Genomic DNA, 21,846 nt, shown 5'->3' on the forward strand with positions numbered 1-21,846 from the left:
GGAAACTTAACACACATCATTCTAGACCTAATCCATTTCGATGTGCCAAATTTCGTGCAAATCGAAAGATATATAGGGACTTTGGTACACCATTTACCTTAAATCGGACGTAGATAATATGGGAGCTATATCTAAATCTGAACAGATTTTCAGGAAACTTAACACACATCATTCTAGACCCTATTCATTACGCTGTGTCAAATTTCGTGCAAATCGAAAGATATATAGGGACTTTGGTACACCATTTACCTTAAATCGGACGAATATATATATGGGAGCTTTATCTAAACCTAACCCGATTTTCCCCAATTTTAATAGGGTTCGTCCCTGGGCCAATTAAGTGACCTGTGCCAAATTTCATCCAAATCGGATCATAAATGCGACCTGTACTTTGTTAACAAAAATACATGGACGGACGGACGGACAGACAGACATGCATAAATCGACTCAGAAAGTGATTCTATGCATATTCTTAAAAGGAAGCATGGGTCTATCTCGATTGTTTTTGCCTGTTACAAACATATGCACACAGACATAATACCCTGTACCACAGTGTGGTGAAGGGTATAAAAACGGTCCCGTTTTCGATCCACCCTATTAATTTGTTACATTTTTCATTAACCCACTGCTCTAATAATGACCAAAAATGGGATCTCTGGTCCATAATGTAATGGGAACCCTCAGAGTATGCTCAGAGTATCGTATCTTTTATTGAGGTTAACCTAAGACCAAATAGTTAGGCTGGTAAAATATATGTTTAAGTGAAAATTACCAAATGTATTCTTTTAGGTTGAACATTGCCAAATGGATTGTTTATTTATGTTTTACGTATTTCCTCTCTCTTACTCAAACCACTCACACTATTCTCGACATACAAGGTAATTTAATTTATTACTATTTATGGATGTTTCAAATCTTCTCAATTACGTCAATGGAGTATTTCACACAAATACTCTAGAAGGGATGTTACAATTTTATTAAAAAATGTTTTTGGTTTGATATAAAAAAAATTCTTCAGACCAATAATAAAAAATTGTATATGAAATATTTTCATTTTTGTTTTTTATTTGTATTTGGACGATTCAGCTTGGCTTCGCAGTTGATTTGTGAAAAAATGTGTGGAAAATCTATAAAAATAGAATAACGGCGGCATGCTACATTTTTCAATTTTTTTTTCTTTTTTTTAAATATTGTATTGTGTTTTCGTTTTTTACATTTCTTTTGTTTACTCATACACACTAGTGTGTATGTGTGTACGCGTATACACTCAAAATATTATATATCGCAAATCGTCATAGAGTGGTGCTTCTTGTATTGAAATCTACAGTAAGTGTAGTATATTTCTGACACAATCCATATTTGTAACTCTCCAGAAAGACCTACCTAAGAGATCACAGATCTTTTGTGACTTTTAGGTCCTGAAGATTATTACAATTTTAATATAATTGTAAAAATTCTTATTCATCGAATAAGGATGGAATACGTGTATAAACACATATATTTGACTACAAAATATTTAATAATTCACATGAGAACAAAAATATAGGTTTTTGGGTTAAATATAGAAGAAGACGCAAATTCCACACGTTCCATGTACAATATGTATAAAATGAAGTGTTTCGGTTTATTTTTATTACATAGGAACTTTTTGTCCTACACCACACTGTAGTATTGATTACTGGGTGAGATGAAAAAACTGCAACCAACTTCAGACTACTGACATTTCTAATGCCATGTACAGACGAGCGTTGTTCGCTCTCTCATTCGTTGTTCGACCCTTAATTATGAAGGAATTACTTAGTTCCCCATACAAAATTGTCTGAGCGAACACCGACTTTTGTACGTTGTTCAATTCGAATCACTCTCTGAATAACCAATAAATTTGTCCCATCCCTAAAAATTGAGAGTATTTATCGAAAATAAATTAATTTTGACAGTTTGAAAATATTTATGAAATTTTCAAACTTTTTCAGTAAAATTGAAAATCATGAATGAAAAGTAAAAAATTGTATAGTTTTTATATATGCAGCAGGATGTAAATTTTGTTTTCCACATAATGCAATATGCATTTCTTTTCCCTTGGTTCTAATTAGCGTACAAAACAAGAAACAAATGTGGGGCAATTCAAACAAAAAATTCTCCAAATTTTTATTTGTGACAGTATGTGACATTTGAATTGAGAAAATATAAAAATGTATTAAAAACAACAACATTTTCAGAAAAAATGGAAAACATGAATGAAAAGTAAATAGATATGGGTGCATACTATAGTCAGGAGAAAGAGAATTATTTTTTCTATTTAGATCCCTATGTAATTCACTAAAATATGTTACATTTTTGGTGTAAAACAAGAAACAAAAAGTTTGAAATAAAAAACTCTGATGATATGGATTATGAATAGTGTTGTATGAACGGGTTAATTAATGTACGTAATTCTGAGAGCGAACTACGTTGTTCGGATGCCCGTCAGAACATGGCATAAGCCACTCGTCCGACAGCTGTTAAAATTATTCCAGTGACAGCTCGTTATATGTTTACAAGAAAAAAAGTTATTCGTTATGGAATTCAAACGTCATACATTGATTTCTTTATATTTGGCTGGAAAACCACAAGTGGCTATCGTTAGAGCACTCCACCATTTAGATGTGAATAAATCTTTTGTGTCTCGTACCATCGCTCGTTACCATGATACTGGTAGTGTAGCCTGACGTCAAGGAAGTGGACGAAAGAAAACAGCAACATCAGCAGAAATGGTCCGAAAAGTAAAGAATCGACTTGATCGAAACCCTCGTCGCAATATCCCATTCGGCAAATGTTGAAAAAATGAGCTCGGGCTAAAGCCATTGGAATTCCAAAAAGTGCAAAAACTTACATCGCAACAGAAGAAAACCAGTAAGGAAAGTAGTAAAGTCGGACTGGGCCGACTATATGATACCCTTCACCACTTTGGGTATAATGCGCATATGTATCCTTACATTTGCATGTCAATGTTCCCTCGAAGGAACATACGCATGTCTTTCTGCACCCTATGATAAATTTAATTTCATTCGGGCAGATTTAGAGTCGTCTGCGTACCATGGGACAAATTTATGAAAAACGTTTTATAGCAAAATTTGCACACGTTATTCGGTACTGATACAAATTTTATTTCAATCCGACACCCGTTCGAAATACATATGGAAGCTATGGCTGCATCTGCACCAATTTCAACAAAACGCAATAACGTCATTCAAGTCCCAATTTGGAGCGCGATTTATTTAAAATCGAAGGAATATATATGAATATGTGGGATCTACATAGAAATCTGAACCGATCTAAAACTTACCACACATCATTCTCGACACAATTTAGTACGATATGACAAATTTCGTGCAAATCCAAGGATATATAGGGACTTTGGTGCACCATTTATATAAAATCGGACGAAGATATATATGGGAGCTATATCTAAACCTGAACCGATTTTCACGAAATTTAACACACATCGTTCTTAACTTAATTCAGTACGCTATTCCAAATTTCGTGCAAATCGAAGGATATATAGGGACTTTTGTGCACTATTTACCTAAAATCGGACGGAAATATATATGGGAGCTATATCTAAATCTGAACAGATTTTCACGAAATTTTACACACATTGATCTAGACTTAATTCAGTACGCTGTGCTAAATTTCATTCAAATCGAAGGATATATATGGACTTTGGTGCACTATTTACCTAAAATCGGACGAAAATATATAAGAGAGCTATATCTAAATCTGAACAGATTTTCACAAAATTTTACACGCATTGTTCTAGACTTAATTCAGTACGCTGTGCCAAATTTCATTCAAATCGAAGGATATATAGGGACTTTGGTGCACTATTTACCTAAAATCGGACGAAAATATATAAGAGAGCTATATCTAAATCTAATCCGATTTTCACGAAATTTTACACATATCGTCCTAGACTTAATTCAGTACGCTATGCCAAATTTCGTGCAAATCGAAGGATATATAGGGACTTTGGTGCGCTATTTACCAAAAATCGGACGAAATATATATGGGAGCTACATCTAAATCTGAACCGATTTTCACGAAATTTTACACACATCGTTCTAGACTTAATTCAGTACGATATGCCAAATTTCGTGCAAATCGAAGGATATATAGAGACTTTGGTGCACTATTTACCTAAAATCGGACGAAAATATATATAATATATATGGTTCGTCCTTGGGCCGAATAAGTGACCTGTGCCAAATTTCATCCAATTCGGATTATAAATGCGACCTGCACTTTGTTTACAATTTAACATTGACATACAGACGGACAGACGGACGGACATGCATAAATCGACTCAGAAAGTGATTCTATGCATATTCTCAAAAGGAACCATGTGTCTATCTCTTTTCCTTTTACCTGTTACAAACATATGCACAAAGCCATAATACCCTGTACCACAGTGTGGTGAAGGGTATAAATAGACTCAAAAGAGATAAATAGTTGCTTCGTTTTGGCCGAAAGTGGTGAACTTCCGAATTTGGTTTTCTCTGATGAGAAAACCTTCGTTGTCCAGCAGTTTGTAAACAAAGAAAATGATCTTGTTAACTTGCCAAAGAGGTGTTAACTTTGGCCACCAGAACTCAAGCGCCGGCCATGGTGATGGTGTGGGCTGCCAAAAAATTCCAAAGTCGTTCACATTAGGCAAGCGCAAGCCAAAATGCCGCAAAGCAACATTCGGGCAGCGTGTGACGGTTTCATTGGCAGTTTGTAAATACAAATTTCAGCACTTTTTAATGGAGATTTGTCCTAAAATCGGAAATCCCCAAAATTTGGACCGATTTTGTCGACATGAGGGCATCACGGACGTACACATGATTTTATTTGGGGATGGTGTGGAAGCTGCTGGTTTAATATATTGTTTTAATATATATTATATATAATATATATGGGAATATTGTAATTGCAGAAAAAAAACATTTCTCTGTGTAGGTTTCTGGAGGCTATTACATCGTGTCGGAAATACCTTACAGTTGGAGTTGTAATTATTTGAGGTTCTATGCAAAATTAAGGACTTATATACATAACTCTATTTCTAACCAAACCTTCCTTCACGCTAAATATTAACAATACCGAAAATGGGTAGGTATCACAATATGGGGGATAGGCGTAACTGTGGGCCGATATATTATATATCATTCTCGAACCTATCCGTTCTAGTTTTTTTTACATCAATATCCCCCGAAGGTAGAATGATTAAAACAGATGGCTAAATAGTCATAGAATTCCATATTTCAAATACATAATATATACACTGCTATGATGCTGATAACTAATCTAATATAAACAAGTGAAAAAGGGTTAAGTTCGGACGGGCCGAACTTTGGATACCCTCCACCATAGATATACTGACAGGTACTTGAAATGAAAATGTAGGGAAAATACCAAAAATTGGACTTATACCGACATTTCTACAACGCAATTATGTAAACCATATCCTTCGCAGGTTAAATAATTACGACAGACTCTTAGAACCAAACACAAAACGCGGACTACCCCAAAAAGGGGCGAATATAAATAATTTTTGGTAGGGAGATTTGTTACCATATACGACTACAAAATACCAAATTGCAGCGAATTCGGTTGAAAAACGCGCTCAAGAACCCCAAAATACCGAATATTGGGGGTACCCGACAAAAATTGACCTATATTCATATTTTTTGTGGAGAACTTTGGTACCTATTAAGAACTCAAAATACTAAATTACAGCCAATTCGATGTAAAAATACGATCAAAACCCCCAAAGTATTGAAAATTAGGAGGTGCCGTTATATGGGAGCTACTAGAAAAAGTGGACCTATACTCATAATTTTTTGTGGAGACATTCAGTATTCAATAAGAACCCAACATACCAAATTTCAGCGAATTCGGTTTAAAAACAGGGTCAAGAACTCCAAACTACCGAAAATTGGGGGGTACCCTTATATGGGAGCTATGCCTAAACGTGGACCAATATATCCCATCTTCGAACTTGACCCGCCTGCAGACAAAAGACAACCCTATGCATTTGAGACAACCCTATGCGTGACGGACATGGCTAGATCGTCTTAGAATTTTACCCCGATCAAAAATATATATACTTTATAGAGTCGGAAATGAATATTTCAATGAGTTACAAACGGAATGACAAAATAAAAAGGGGGTTCTATGGGGACTACCCCAAAAAGTGCGCGTATATTAATTCGGTTGAAAACGCGCTCAAGAACCCCAAAATACCTTATATGGGGGCTCCCCGAAAAATGAACCTATATTCATAATTTTTCGTGGAGAATAATATATGATGATCAAAACCCCCAAATTCTGCAAATTAGAGGGTACCGTTATATGGGGCTACCAGAAAAAGTTGATCTATATATATAATTTTTTGTGGAGAAATTTGGAACCCAATAAGAACCCATTGTAGCAAAATTCAGCGAATTCGATTGAAAAACGTGCTCAAGAACCCCAAAATACCAAAAATTGGGGGTACCCTTTTATGGGAGCTATCCCTAAACGTGGACCAATAATCCCATCTTCGAACTTCAGCTACCTGCAGACAAAAGACAACCGTATGCAAAATTTCAGCTCCCTATCTCAAATCCTTCAGAAGATAGCGTGATTACAACAGACGGACGGACATGGCTTGATCGTCTTTTACCCTGATCAAGAATATAAATACTTTATAGGGTCGGAAATGAATATTTCGATGTGTTACAAAAAAATTTATTGTGAAAAAATTCATATCGGGGGGGGGTGGGACCCGGGCCCCCGGGCCGCCCCCTGCTTACGTCCCTGTTCCATATTATGGTGTTTGATTTTGTTGCAGTTTTTTTATCTCACCCTGTATATCAGTCCGCCGTTTGGGAAGGCCTACATAAAATATTTCTCTTCAATATTTGCTATTTTAAGGCTTGTGGGCAGAACCAAAAATGATCCATATTGATCCAAGTGACATTAACATCTAACTTTTCACACCAAATACCCAAACATTGCCTGATTGATTAGAAATTCAGCATAGCGTACCTTAGTCTCTAAAGGGGGTAAACACAAAAGAGGACCTCAGGCTTGACATGTTAAGTTGCCTTTATTTACTGTAAAGAAATAAAGGAAAGTGGCGCCCAATGTTGGGCCACAGAAACTTGATGACGTTCGTGAACTTATATTGTAAGATCGTCATGTGACATACCGTGAGATAGAAGATATTTTTGTTAGAAATATTATATTTTAATACCATACCCCCTATATTCCAATTCGCAAACAAAATTTTTATTCCAACTTGCTGTTCATAACAAAGAAAAAAAAAACAAATCACGCACGTCTCAGTGTGATTATCAACAAGAAGTTTTGGTTTGGTTGTATGTGCGTATATTTTGATATAAACAATTTTTACTGTAAACATATAAACAACAACTAAAAGAATATAATAAATCTTTAAGGTTTTTCGCTTCTTTTGTTTTGTACACTTCCACCAATTATTTGGCATATTGTATTGCGAATATAGCATGCAGTCTTAAGTGAGTACAAAATTACAGACAATCAAATTGGGAAACTAGGAGGGGAAATTGTGTGGGGCCTATTGAAAAAACAATGGTCTAGAAGCAGTTTTATATTCACCAGGAATCTGGAATGTCAAATTGCAGCAAAAATGTGCACACGACCTTCTTTATATAGGGTCTATTAGAAAATATGGACCAAAATCTAAAAACTTCTGTATTTCACCCTACTACATTCCGGAATATCAACTTACAGCCATTTTGGTGGTATATATTCATAAAAATGATGAAATATCTACAAGAGTGGGTGGAAGCTTCATATGAGAATAATGTCAAAACTTGCATTTATATTTTAATAATCATTTATATTGATTATTTTCTGCATGCCGATATATATCGTCCTGCAAAAATCGAAAATGACAAATAACATTATTTTTAATTGACTTTAATATTACAGAAAATGGAGCGGCTTGAGTTGATCGACATTTTGGTATTTTTCAGTGCCAACCTTGCTTTCCAAAATACTTCAGACACAATAGTCCAACAAATTGGTATCCGGAGTTTTTGGTGGCCAATGTGCGCTGGACATGAAGCAAGGAACCTTATTTTGTAACCATTCTTGGGTGGCGCTTGCCGAGTCCTGTTGAAATGTCCATGGTCTGCGGTCAACATTTTTGCATGCCCAAGGCTTTAATACACCCTCCAGAATAGTTTCGCGATAATATTCGGCATTTATTCAATTGCCACGATCGATTAATACAAGCGGAGAGTGACCATCGGCTGTTATGGTGGCCCACACCATGGCCTGCGCTTGAGTTCTGGTGGCCAACCGAAGGTGCACATTTTCAGCTGACCTCTGTGGCAAGTAAACACGATATTTTTTTTTTTTTTTTTTCCAAACTGCTTGACAACAATTATATTTTCTCATCGGAGAAAACCAAATTCGGCAGTTCACCATTTTCGGCCTAGCGAAACAACTCTTTAGTTCTTTTGATCCTATTTTCTTTCTGTTGCGGTGTAAGTTCTTGTACTTTTTGGAATTTCAATGGCTTTACACCGAGCTCATTTTTCAATATTTGCCGAATTGAATATTGCGATATGTTCAGCTCACGAGCCATTTTTTGGCCACTGCAACGCGGTTTCGATCAAGTCTCTTCTTTACTTTTCTAACCATTTCTGCTGATGTTGCTGTTTTCTTCCGTACACTTCCTTGACGTCGGGCTACGCTACCAGTATCACGGTAACGAGCGATGGTACGAGACACAAATGATTTATTCACATTTTAATGCTGGAGTGCTCTAACGATAGGCAATTGTGGTTTTCCAGTCAAATATAAAGAAATCACACTATCACGCTTGAATTCTATCACGAGTAACTTTTTTTCTGAAAGTTCTCACCAAAAATGCTTTAGTACGCTTGTAAACAATATAATGAGCTGTCACTGGAATAATTTTAACAGCTGTCCGACGAGTAGCTTAGAAATGTCAATAATCTGAAATTGGTTGCAGTTTTTTCATCTCACCTTATATGTCAAATAAATCCTCATAAAGTAGGTTAACGCGGTAAAAAGTTCTAATGTGTACGTCGATTTATTTTGTAAAATATCTATCAATATATTGAAAAATTTCTGGTGTTTATTATCCCAGTTGAAACCACGGCTAAAATTTTAAAATTATTTAAAAAGGCACTGCACTTTTATAATGAGTCATATCTCAAAAAATACCTATATAGAACACATTCTGCAGTAATGTTATTGCCAACCGAACACTCCAAATGTAAAAAATCAAAGTTATTTCGGTTTGAAAAACAAGGACTCAGAATGGCAGCGACTAGGATCGCAGGAGTCTAATATACTCTAAAAACCCAAAATACCTAGTTATAGTCACACCGATTGGAAAATGTGCCTAGGATCATCAATACATTCGATTTTACGTAAATGGCAATGACACAACATTACTCCGATTAACATGGAATTTTGCATCGCATATTTAACTGAGTCTAGAATGGCATATACTTGACATTGGTTCAGATTTAGATTAGCTCACATGTTCATATACTATATTTGGCAGAATTCAAGTAAATGGCGCCCAACTGACAGAGAAAATTTGCAAGAATTGAAACACTTCGCCAAATCTTAAAGACTTTTCAAGTTGAAAGGCAATCATAGCCTGGGTCAGACACATGCTAAGGAATAGATAGATAAACTGTAGCCTACTAGACCTAATTATCAGGAACAAAATAGGAAAAGGGACGCCGCAGAGACGGATTTTATCACAGCTGCTGTGAGTTACCACCATCTTTAGTCTCTTAAGAACCTTAGCTGAGAAAGGATTTTAATCAATATTAAATAAAAGTTAAATATCGACTATATATCACCAATCCTTAGATTTGACGATGTAGATGTCGTTATTCCTAGTAGAGACGACTGGAAACGAAATAACCCTCCTCTGTACGGTCTGGCCTTCTATACAGACGGATCCAAGATGGAAGAAGGTACTGGGGCAGGTGTCTACTATGAAAGGTTAGGCCTTGAGTTAACCTACAAGCTGGATAGCAACTGTAGTGTTTTCCAAGCTGAAATCTTCGCGATCTGGAAGGCAGCCTAATTGATAACAAGTCTGGATGCAGAGGTCGTTGAACCGGTGACTATCTTTGTGGATAGTCAAGCGGCTCTTAAAGCCATCAAATCTTGTCACATCAAATCCGAAGCCGTCCTCAGCCGAGCAGCTCTGGAAGAAATTAACCATAGCTATCGGTTGTGTTGAGTACCAGGACATTGTGACATCTTGGGTAATGAAAGTGCGGACGAACTAGCTAGACGAGGATCTCAATCCACCGATCTAGAAACTGATGACTCAATCAAACCACCCATATGTCATTTCTATAGGAAATTCTTTGACGAAATAGCCTGTGAACTTTGGCACAACGAACCTATGTGCAACGTGTCTACCAAAAGAACGCACTCACTATTGAACCTGAGCAAAGCTGAAATTAGAGTGATAACGGGAATCATCACTGGTCACTGCAACATCAGGACTTTTACTAATAAATGGGATCTTGATGCAATTGATTGCTGTAGCCTCTGTGTTGACGAGGAGGAGACGGAGACAATTGAGCATCTCCTGTGTCATTGCCCAGCCCTGGCTTACAGGCGACAAAGACTAATGGGTGCTCATTTTCTACCGAGTCTCAGCTTCTTCTCAACAACCGAACCTGCTCTAATCTACAGCATAATTAGAAACATAAAGTGGTTAGGAGCACACATCCTTGACACGTAACACATTTTCTGTCTGACTCATAGGGCCATCGACCTTCCTTCTTCATTCCTTTAATTTACTAATCTTCTCTCCTCTACAGATCTGTCTTTGGTCTCTTCCCTTCACTGTATCTCTTCTGGTGGATGATCACAACGGACCTAACCGGTCTCAGAGTGTTGCAGTCACACATGTGACTGCACATCCTCAAACCTAACCTAACCTAAGTTAAACATCTGAGAGTAATCATAGACAGAATGCTTATATGGAAAGACCACATACAGGAACGGGTAGACAAAGCCCACAGATTCTGGTCCTTCTGCAGAAGAACCGTAGATTTTTAATGGGGTTTTAATCCAAAGATGATACACTGGATCTAAAAGAGCGTTATTAGACCAACCCTAACATTCGCGTCAGTAGTATGATGGACAGCAGTGGACAAAAGGTGTAATGTAAAATCGTTACCGAAAGTCCTGAAAACATGCTGCCTAGGTATATGTGGGACAATGAGGACAACAACTAAAATATGAAGCGGCCGTCGCAGCGTTAAAATCTAAAGTTATGAACAAGTGGCCACAATCGGATACTCGATTAGTAGTTTTGATTCGGACCGAATACCTGAAATAAGATTAGTTACAAAATGTGAAACTTTGATACCATACATGAACTCATGGGATAGCGGAACCGTAGCAAATATGTCCCCCAGTTAACTGTTGTTACACAGATAGCTCCCAGTCGGGACTGGGATTTTTCATTGAAGAACCCACCAGATGATCACAATACGATCCTACAGGTGGAGGTTCAAACCATAAATAATTCCTCGCGACAAGGTCTATTACGATTCATATGGGTACCGATTCATAGAGGAATAGTATAGATAGTAAATATAGTATATATATTAAATATAGTATAGATAGTATAGAACTGAGGTCATGGGCAACGGAAACAATCTAAAATTCTTTGGAATAGCGAGGAAACTAGGAAAAAACAAAAAAAAAAATTATGATGAGACCCAACTGAGGATAATGCTAAAATAAAAGGAAATCAGTAGACTGAGCGGTATTCTCTAACAGCCTGCAGGCCCATTTACACAAGATTGGATGCGAGGAAAGCCACTGGGTAGAGGGTATGTAGATGACAGCAAAATGTTAGAACATTTCCTGTGCCACTGCCCAGCCTTTTCAAGCTTCCCATCCAAATTCTTAGGAAATGACAACTTTCGTAAAATAACCGACCATATGGGGGTGTGAATGGATAAACTGATGGACCTCACAAACCAAACGGAATTCCTAGATATTTAGGACAATCAAATCAAAAAATGTCTGAACAAAAATTAAAATTATTTCGGATTGAAAAAATTGACTCACAAAGAAAGTGGTTGGGATCGCAGAAGTCTTATAACCTCTGAACCCTGCCAGAAGTCTAAAATCTCTAGTCACACCTGTTGGAAAATGTACCTAAAACATTGATACATTTTCCTGCGATTTTAAATAAATTGTACACCTGTCAATGGTGTTACCGATTGGCATAGATTTTTGCGTGGCATTCTGAACTGAGTCTAGAATGACGTATCTCAATTTCACTTGACATTGGTTGAGATTAGCTCACATATTTGTATACTACATATTTTTGGCAGAATTCATGTAAATGGCGCCCAACTGACAAAAAACATTTGCAAAATTTTATGAAAATGGTACACGAGAAACTCAAAATGTTTTCGATTGAGACGAAATTTTGTACAGGGTACAAAATTGAGTCAACATATGACGAATGTTGAGTTTTGGTTCAAATCTCTTGAGCACTATAGCCAAATCTAAAGCTCAGATCAATAATTTCGTGACCTGTGTCAAGTTTACATGACATTGGTTCAAATTTAGATTAGTTCACATATTCAAGTAAATGACAGAGAAAATTTGCAAAATGTAACTAGGTGTGTCTGGTTACTTTTCCAGTAACATTTATTCAGTAAGTTCTAGTACAGAGAGTAAGCCGTTTTTACTCTCTTTTGCGATAGTACTGAGAAAAGTAAACAGACAACATTTAGTAAGATTTAGCAAATAAACAGCTGATTCAAGAAAACATTTGATTTGCGCCAAAATAACCAACAAACAAAGGACGAACACAATTATTTGTATAGCACTTAATATTAAAAATAAAATGAATAATAAAAGAAAAATTGATTTGGTATGTTCCCCGGGAACATTTAAGCTTCCTGCATCAATACATTGTCCTCTATCTGGAACTTGCTGTTAAAAATATATAAGGAACAGAGATGGTCCGTCAGAAACAGTGACGTAAATGACATACATTTTCGACGTATATTACATACGTCAGAAACGTCGGAAACCCACCCAAAACCATTAGGTTTTTGACAAAATACCTATTTCCATTAATGAATTTGGAAATTACGTATGCTTTACTGAAATCCACATAAAATTTAAAAAAAAAAAAATCTCAAAAAAGTTTAGAATTTTGTATTAGTTCTAGTAAGGAACAGACAGATATATGTAAAAATAATATGTATTTTTGAAAATAACGGTATATGGTAATAATATTCGAATAACATAAAAGTTCGTCATACAGACCATCCCTGATAAGGAATTAGTTTCTAATTTAATGAAACTTTGCATTGCTTAGGAATTTTCTTCCATTTTCTGTAATTTTTATGCAACTTAACTTCAAATTGAACTTTGCAAATTAAAAAAAAATGACAGAGAAAATTTGCAAAAATTGCCGATTTCAAACTAGACTGCATATCGAGCATATCGAGTTTAGTTCAAATATGTCCCAATTTTCATATAGCTGTCATATAAAGTTAGAGATGAAAAAACTGCAACCAACTTCAAACTGCTGTCATTTCTAAGCCACTCGTCCGACAGCTGTTAAAATTATTCCAGTGACAGCTCATTATATTGTTTACAAGCATACAAAAGCATTTTTGGTGACAATTTTCCAGAAAACAATTATTCGTGATTGAATTCAAGCGTGATAGTGTGATTTCTTTATATTTGACTGGAAAACCACAAGTGGCTATCGTCAGAGAGCACTCCAGCATTTAAATGTGAATAAATCTTTTGTGTCTCGTACCATCGCTCGTTACCATGATACTGGTAGCGTAGCCCGACGTCAATGAAGTGGACGGAAGAAAACAGCAACATCAGCAGAAATGGTTCGAAAAGTCAAGAAGCAACTTGATCGAAAACCGCGTTGCAGTGGCCGAAAAATGGCTCGTTAGCTGAACATATCGCAATATTCCATTCGGCAAATATTGAAAAATGAGCTCGGTGTAAAGCCATTGAAATTCCAAAAAGTGCAAGAACTTACACCGCAACAGACAGATGCTGGACTCAAAAGAGCAAAAGAGTTGCTTAGCTTGGCCGAAAGTGGTGAACTGCAGAAATTGGTTTTCTCCGATGAGAAAACATTCATTGTCCAGCAGTTTGTAAACAAACAAAATGATCGTATTTACTTGCCGAAGAGGTCTGCCGAAAATGTGCACCTTCGGTTGGCCACCATAACTCAAGCGCCGGTCATGGTGTGGGCCGCCATAACAACAGATGGTCGCTCTCCGCTTGTATTAATCGATTGTGGCATCAGAATAAATGCCGAATATTATCACAAAAAATTCTGGAGGGTGTATAAAAGCCTTGGGCACGCAAACGGACATTCCAACAGGACTCAACACCTTCGCACTCAGCACGCGCCACCCAAGAATGGTTACAACATGAGGTTCCTCGCTTCACTTTCAGCGCACCATTGGCACCAAAATCTCCAAATACTAATCCGATGGACTATTGTGTCTGGAGTATTTTGGAAAGCAAGGTTGGCACTAAAAAATACCAATGTGTTGATCACCTCAAGCACTTCGTCGGGAATGGGCCAAAATACCGCAGAGCAACATTCGAGCAGAGTGTGACGGTTTCATTGGCCGTTTTAAGGCCATAATACGTGCCAAAGGTGACCAATTCCAACAAATCTAAAATTGTTCTATATATACTTTCATACCCCTTTCCGAATGCTTTCGATTACTGGTGTCAAGATTTTGTATCCCTTCTTTAATCATTTAAAATATGCTTACGATCTGCTTCGATTAAATTTGTTTTCCTTAATTTTATTCAATTATAAAATAATATTATTTTGTACTCATCAAGATAAGTGTGCGTGTATGACTCAAGGGAGGAAAATCCATTAAGAGGAAAGAAGCTCACAGAAGACGCCTTAAGAAGAACAAAACACTTTCACTCTTTTTGTTGCCAAATTTTAATTTTTCTGTTGTTCTTGTTGTTGTTTCGTTTGTTAACAATTCAACCAATTTTCCTAATTCGTTTTTGTTGTGTATTTTCCTCTTGTGTCGCTTTTCGTGAATGAGCTCGTCCGCCATGGCGTCAACCGCGGCACCACGAAAACGGCAACATTGTTCAACTACTCATCAAAGAAAGAGGGGCTGCCTGCCGATGATTCGGATGATGATGATGATGATGCTACCGCTGCTAACTTTGGTCGTCGTTGCCGCGGTTCCAATGGACGTATACACATTTTTATTTTAATGACCACTTTTTTCACACACACTCACTCACGCTAACACATACACGGCGATACACCGAAATACCAATTTAAAAAAAAAAACTTTGCTACGGTCAAAATGAAAAATTCCAATTTTCAACGATGAACACTTCTACTCGATTCTACTTTTTGTTTTCAAATATTTTACATACAAATCGCAATATTTTCACTCAACACAGAACAGTTTACGTTATTATTTTTTTTATATAACCTTTGTATTTAGCGATCTCTTTGAAAAAAATTACTTTTTTTCGTTATGGATTTTGAAACGATATCTCACACTTAGACTCAAGTTGCCGTATAGTCGGTGATATTAACATCTATAGCTGTAATCCGAAAACCACCACCACCGCCGTAAAGTTGTGATTTGTCGCCGTCTTCGTTACCGTTCTTTTCGTTTTCTTTTTTAATTTTGTTCTAACTTTTCTCTTTGTCTTTAAATTTTCTTGAAGAAGAAAATCGTTTTTTTTTTCTTTTCCTCCGTCGTTTAATCACAGAATGTATTCACGATTTGAAAAAAGCAAAGCAAAAAAAAAGAAAAACGTACGAAACGAACAAACGATCGTTACACTTCCACTCCGCACCGCTGCTGCACCACGCGTACAGACGAAAAAGTGATCTTTCTTTTTGGGATCGGAAAACAACTCACGTCTGCCAAGTTAAACGTTCAATACTAATCTAATTGGAGAAAAACGAATGAACGAATTTTCCGAACTCTTGGCAGCATCCATTTGAATTTCCTGATAGAGAGTACAACGAAGAAAAGCTCTCTCTCCCTCTCCATGTATGAAGAATTTTCCTGCCGAAAAGGCACTTTTTAATGATAACAAAAGGTGACCGAGATAAATTTTTCAATATGTTCTCACTTTTCCACAGTCTCCCGCTCTCTCTCTCTCTCACTCGTTTTTTTGTTATCTTCGAATGTCTGCATTTAAAAATATCTCCTGTGTGTTTATTTTCAATATTTTTTAAATGTTCCACTTAAGAATGTCCGATCGTTACTGCCTGTCGCATTAATGCGCCAGCCACTTCTGTTCGGCATTTATTTTTGTTGTTGTTGTTGTTACTATTATCACAACAACAACTTGTGTGATTTTTTGACGCGAATAAAAAGTGCAACATATAAACAAATGAAAACCTATAAGTAAAGGATAAAAGTCGGACGGATACGACTATGTGATACCCTCCGCCACTTTAGATATATATATATATATATATGTAGTCTATATATAATTGAAATTGGATATATAATTATGAACCGATGTCAATAAAACTTAATAAGCAACATTCTAGACTCAATTAAAAACCCTATATTGAATGCCGTCTTAAATTTCGGGCAAACTTTGAAAGATTCGGGAGCCATTTTCAGAAAATCGAAAAAAGTAATTATAAGAACTATATCCAATTGAAATTTAATATATAATTCTGAATAAAACCTAAGGAAAGGATAAAAGTCGGACGGATCCGACCATGTGATACCCTCCGCCACTTTAGGTATATATTGATATATACCTATATATATAATTGTAGTCTATATAATTAAATTGGATATATAATTATGAACCGATGTCAATAAAACTTAATAAGCAACATTCTAGACTCAATTCAGAAGCCTATATTGAATGTCGTCTTCGGTCTTCGGGAAAACTTTGAAAGATTCGGGCGCCATTTGCAGGAAATCGGACGAAAGTATATTGGGAAATCTGAGCCGATTTCAACAAAACTCAATACACATCATTCTTGGGATCAATTCGGTATGCTATACTAAATTTCGTCTCAATCGGCAAAGTTTGAGAGTAGATATGAAAGCCATATTTGAATCTCAGTACACGACATTTGCGGGAAATAAGACAAAACTAGGTTAGGTTTTGGGATGTGCAGTCACTAACTGTGATTGCACCACTCGGAAACCTTCCGGTCCATTGTGATCATCCCAGAATAAAGATGGAGAGACAGAAGCTAATAAATGGTTTGTTCCCGTACTGCAAGAATGTACTAGATTTTACAATTTTCTTCGATATTATAAAGGAAAAAAGTGTTATCGTAGTAAAAAAAATAGTAGATTCTTGTAGTACGGGGACAGACCAATAGAAATAAAAAAGTATGTTTAAGTGTCGATGGTTGTAGAAATTTCGACAGAAGCATGTTTCGTGGTCAGATTGCGCAATCAGGTTTCTGATGATGTTATAGATTAAAACAGATTACATAGTTGAGATTAGACACGGTGGGAAGTGAACACCTACTAATCTATGCCGCCTGAACTGGGCCAGAACTGGACAACGGCAAAGAAGATGCTCGATTCTCTCCGTCTCCTCGTCGTCATCACAGAATCTGTCGTAATCAGTTACATCATTGTCCCATTTAATGATTAATTTCCTAGTAAAGCAGTGTCCAATAATAACTCCCGCCAGTTTTGATCAGTTTCAGATTCAACAGTGAGTTTGTTCTTTTGGCTGACAGAGATAGATCTTGACACATTGTACCGAGGTTCGATTTGACAATATTCGTGGGCTCTTTTGTTAAAGAACGCCTCAAAATGCCGGAAATGATACCAGATGGGTGGTTTGATTGTGTCAGCAATTATTAGATCTACAGATTGAGATCATCGTCTGATAATTCGTCTGCTTTTTCATTTCATTTTTCATTCAAAAACACATAAAAGAATTCAGGCCTGCTCTGTTAAGTTGGCTTCGCATGAATTGTCAATAAAGGAATATCAGAGCCAAACTTGAATTTGGACGCCGTTCTCCTTTATTCTTTTACAATAAAAGAATCCATCTTAACATGCCAAGCCTGAAAGTCCTCTTATGAGTTTCCCCGTTTTGCAGTGTCCTGGTACCCAGCACAGCCGATAGCTGTTAGTGTTTCCAAAGCTGTTCTACACTCGAGGACGACCTCAGACTTGATATTACAGGAGTTGATGGCTTTAAGATCACAACGTACTGCCTGACACTTAATGCTGAGACCTAGAGGCCTTAAGTTCAGCATTGCACTCAGAACAACATAGAGAGTGCTCCTCTCGGCTCCAGTTATGAGAATTGAGGCGTAGGGAGTGCCACCAGACAAGAAATCCATAGGATAGGATGGGACTTACCATGGTGTTATACAACCAGTGTATAGTCGATGGTTTTAGTCCTCAACTCTTCCCAATGGAATTCTTGCATATATACAGTGCGATTAACCCTCTAGCCGCCCTCTTCTCAGTACTCCTTTTCTATCGTAATTGACAGTCCAGGATTATGCCAAGGTATTTTGCTTTGGGCGAGAGTTGAAGATGCACCCCATCCAGAGCTGGTGGAACACAGTCGCCGATCTTACGCTTCCTAGTGAACATTTGGCCCAACGTGACAGCATCGATAAGGCTCTTTACATAAGGTCCGAAATGGTTATGAGAATCGATGCTGTTATTTGTACCTTATCTAGTTTGCTGGATGTCGACTTTTGGCATAGGGAGTGCCACCAGACAAGAGATCCATAGGATAGGATGGGCCTTACCACGATGTTATACAACCAGTGTATATACGATGGTTTTAGTCCTCAACTTTTCCCAATTGAATTCTTGCATTATCCTCAGCACTCCTTTTCCATCGCTACTGACAGTCTAGGATTATGCCAAAGAATTTTGCTTCGGGCGAGAGGTCAAGCTGTCCATTCAGTGCTGGTGGAACAAAGACGTCGAGCGTATGCTTCCTAGTGAACATCACCAGTTCTGTTTTTGTTGGATAAACTCCAATGCCGTTAGCTTTGGCCCAACGTGACAGCATCGATAAGGCTATTTACATAAGGTCTTTTCTGACAAATTGCTTGCGAAAACGGCGCCCAACCATTTCTATGATCAATCTTCTTGATACATAAGAGACCTGTGTTACAACATAACAGAAAATCCGAATATACATAACTCACGAAAATTGTTCCGGCATTTTCAAGCCGAAGTGGCCGCAATTCGGTATTCTGGATTCTTGTAATGTGAAAAACATCCTGGCAGAAAAAGTTCCCCATTATCGGTATTTTGTAGGTTTTTTTTCGGAAAAATTGTACTTTCTTGGTATTTTGGACAAATTTAAGGAAACTCTACAAAAGTTTGCATTTCTGGCGTTTAGTGGAAAAAATTGTCGATATAGATCCAATTTTTATTAGTTTGTAGGTCTATTTTTCTGTTTAAATAAATTACGAACAAAATCGACATTTTAATGGGATGCATTTCAATCTATCAAATTTTTGATATCCGCATTTGTGGATATATATATATATATATATATATTTGCTGTTCAAGTTACTGGCCGCCACCAACCATATACAAATTTAATAAATGACGTTCAACTTCTGTACAGTACTTTTCCAGAAGGTCATTGCTGTGAAAACGTAGTAAGCAGCTGAATGTTGCTCTGTTCCAGTACTTTTTTAGTAGTAAACCTATTAAAAGGGAAAAACGACAAAATCTCTCTCAAAGTTGAAAATAATACGTGCCTTCAAAGTAGGTTAAAATTTTGTTCTAATGTATATGCCGTTTTACCCAACTAAAGCTAAGGCCACTCTAGACAAATATCAAATATTTGGCTAAAATACTTATTTTGTTTGCCCAAAAAGTGTCAAATTTGTAGAAACCATTGACATTAATTTCCTTGGCCTTCAAAAATTTTGAACTTGATGATGAACTTGAGGATGATTCCAATTGTGTTTTTTAATTAAATCCTCTACTGTTTGGATTCCATTGAACGACTCGGACTTGATAGGTTATCCGTATTCGAAAAAAACACGTGTTAGTTAACGAAGGCCTAACAAACCGCCATTTTGTAAAATGTTATTTTTAAGCCCGTGGGCGTATTATACTTTTTAAACTTTTTTAATCGCGTCCTTCTTTGAGCCGTCCGAAGACGAACTGTGACTTTCGCTTGTTGGGTGACTTTATTAGTCTGCTTTTCCACAGGCAGATTTTTATTTGGCAAATTTTTTGTTTTCTCTTTTGAAATTTTCGCTTGCTTTTCCATTAGCAAATTTTTCTTTGCCAAATTTGCGAATCAAAATACAAAAGAAAGAAAATAAAAGTCAAAAGTGTTTGCATTTTAAAATTTTTTTAATATTTTATTTATTTTTTATATTTTTATTATATAAATTGCAAAAATTAAAAATGAAATTTCACTTGCACAAATTAAAGCAACAGGTTTTTAAACAAAAGCCGGATGTGTGTCAGTAAAGCGAATAGGTTCAAAAGGAAATGTCAACAAAATTGTTTTCAACGAACAGAGCAAAGCAGAATTTGCGTGTACGGCAAATTCTGAACAGGCAAATTTTTGTTTTTCTTCCTCGCACCGCTCTCGCCTACAAACTCAGTATTTGCCAAATAAAAATTTCCCTGTGGAAAAGCAGACTTAGTTGACCTTATTACCTACGATGATACAATAATAAGGTGATGTACAAAAACAAAACGAATGTTTTTGTGTCGACCATCTGTCAAATTTTTCCATATAATATTTCACATGGTTGGCACCATAGCAAATCGAATCCATGTAGAAATTACGCATTTTGACAGTAAATCGAGTCATCAGCTGCGCTAAATGGACTACCTATTTATTGCGCCTTGTTACCAGCTAACACAATGTCGACATTCTTGGTCTGTTCCCGTACTGCAAGAATCTACTACTTTTTACTCTGATAACACTTTTTTCCTTTATGATATCGAAGAAAATAGTAAAATCGAGTAGATTCTTACAGTACGGGAACAGACCATCTATCATCAAAGACATAGAAACCGTAAAGACTCGACAAAATGCATTTTGACAAAATAGTTTATGAAAAAATATCCAGGGGGAATCAGGCATAACAGAGGCATGTTAACAATAAAAACGCAAATACGCGATAATGTGTGCATAAAATGTAAATACAATTAGAGATCTGTATTCAAAAAATATGTTTTTATTTTATAAGCTTGCGATATAGCGTTTAAAACGTTTAATATTGTTTGCTCTGTTGTTATGATATCGTAACAACAGAGGAAAAGCCATCTATTGGAAATTGTTGACGTATCGATTGTCGTATCTTTATACTTTTATGTCTTTGCTATCATACGTTGATGTTATTTATTGATCGTCGATGTTGTTTATTTCCCGAATTGTTGCCAACAGATAAAAGAAAATTCTGGAATTTCCTACTCTTGATGACAAGCTCTTTTTGTGATAACATTCCAAGATTTTATAAAGAAAGTCAAAAGTAGATTATTTAAAGTCTACTTTGTGATTAAATGTCGATTTCGAAGTCAGACTTTTCAATACAAAAAGTCGAAAGTCGACCTACCTCTCCCTAATCATAATTTGCCTAAACCTCATTCGTAAACAATTGGAGCTCCCTTTTTAGTCTCCATCCCACCTCATTCGTAAACTTTCGTGTCTCCTTGTTGACTTCTTCATCATTTCGGTCATTTTGTCTTATCACATCCCATTCGTAACAGGTGGAACGTTTTTAAATGTGTCTGCAGTCGGTGAAAAGGCGGGAGAAAAGCTTCACTCAGCATTTTC

General features: G+C 36.5%; 2 long non-coding RNA genes across 2 annotated transcripts in view; one reads left to right on the plus strand and one right to left on the minus strand.

Moving 5' to 3' along the window:
* Positions 1-2,619: 2,619 nt before the first annotated feature.
* The window catches only part of LOC133323993 (uncharacterized), a 55,400-nt gene continuing 36,173 nt past the window's right edge, over positions 2,620-21,846 (minus strand). Inside the window, exon 2 of the long non-coding RNA XR_009754112.1 lies at positions 2,620-2,787. This is a non-coding gene — a long non-coding RNA (uncharacterized LOC133323993). The remainder of the gene's footprint in view (positions 2,788-21,846) is intronic.
* On the plus strand, positions 13,567-14,081 carry LOC133323992 (uncharacterized). Its single transcript, XR_009754111.1, has 2 exons — positions 13,567-13,712; positions 13,764-14,081. It is a non-coding gene; the product is annotated as an uncharacterized LOC133323992 (long non-coding RNA).

Source organism: Musca vetustissima, unplaced genomic scaffold (assembly GCF_032173495.1).
Source record: "Musca vetustissima isolate MV318-11 ecotype Yass unplaced genomic scaffold, APGP_CSIRO_Mvet_v1 utg12113, whole genome shotgun sequence".
Taxonomy (NCBI): Eukaryota; Metazoa; Arthropoda; class Insecta; order Diptera; family Muscidae; genus Musca; species Musca vetustissima.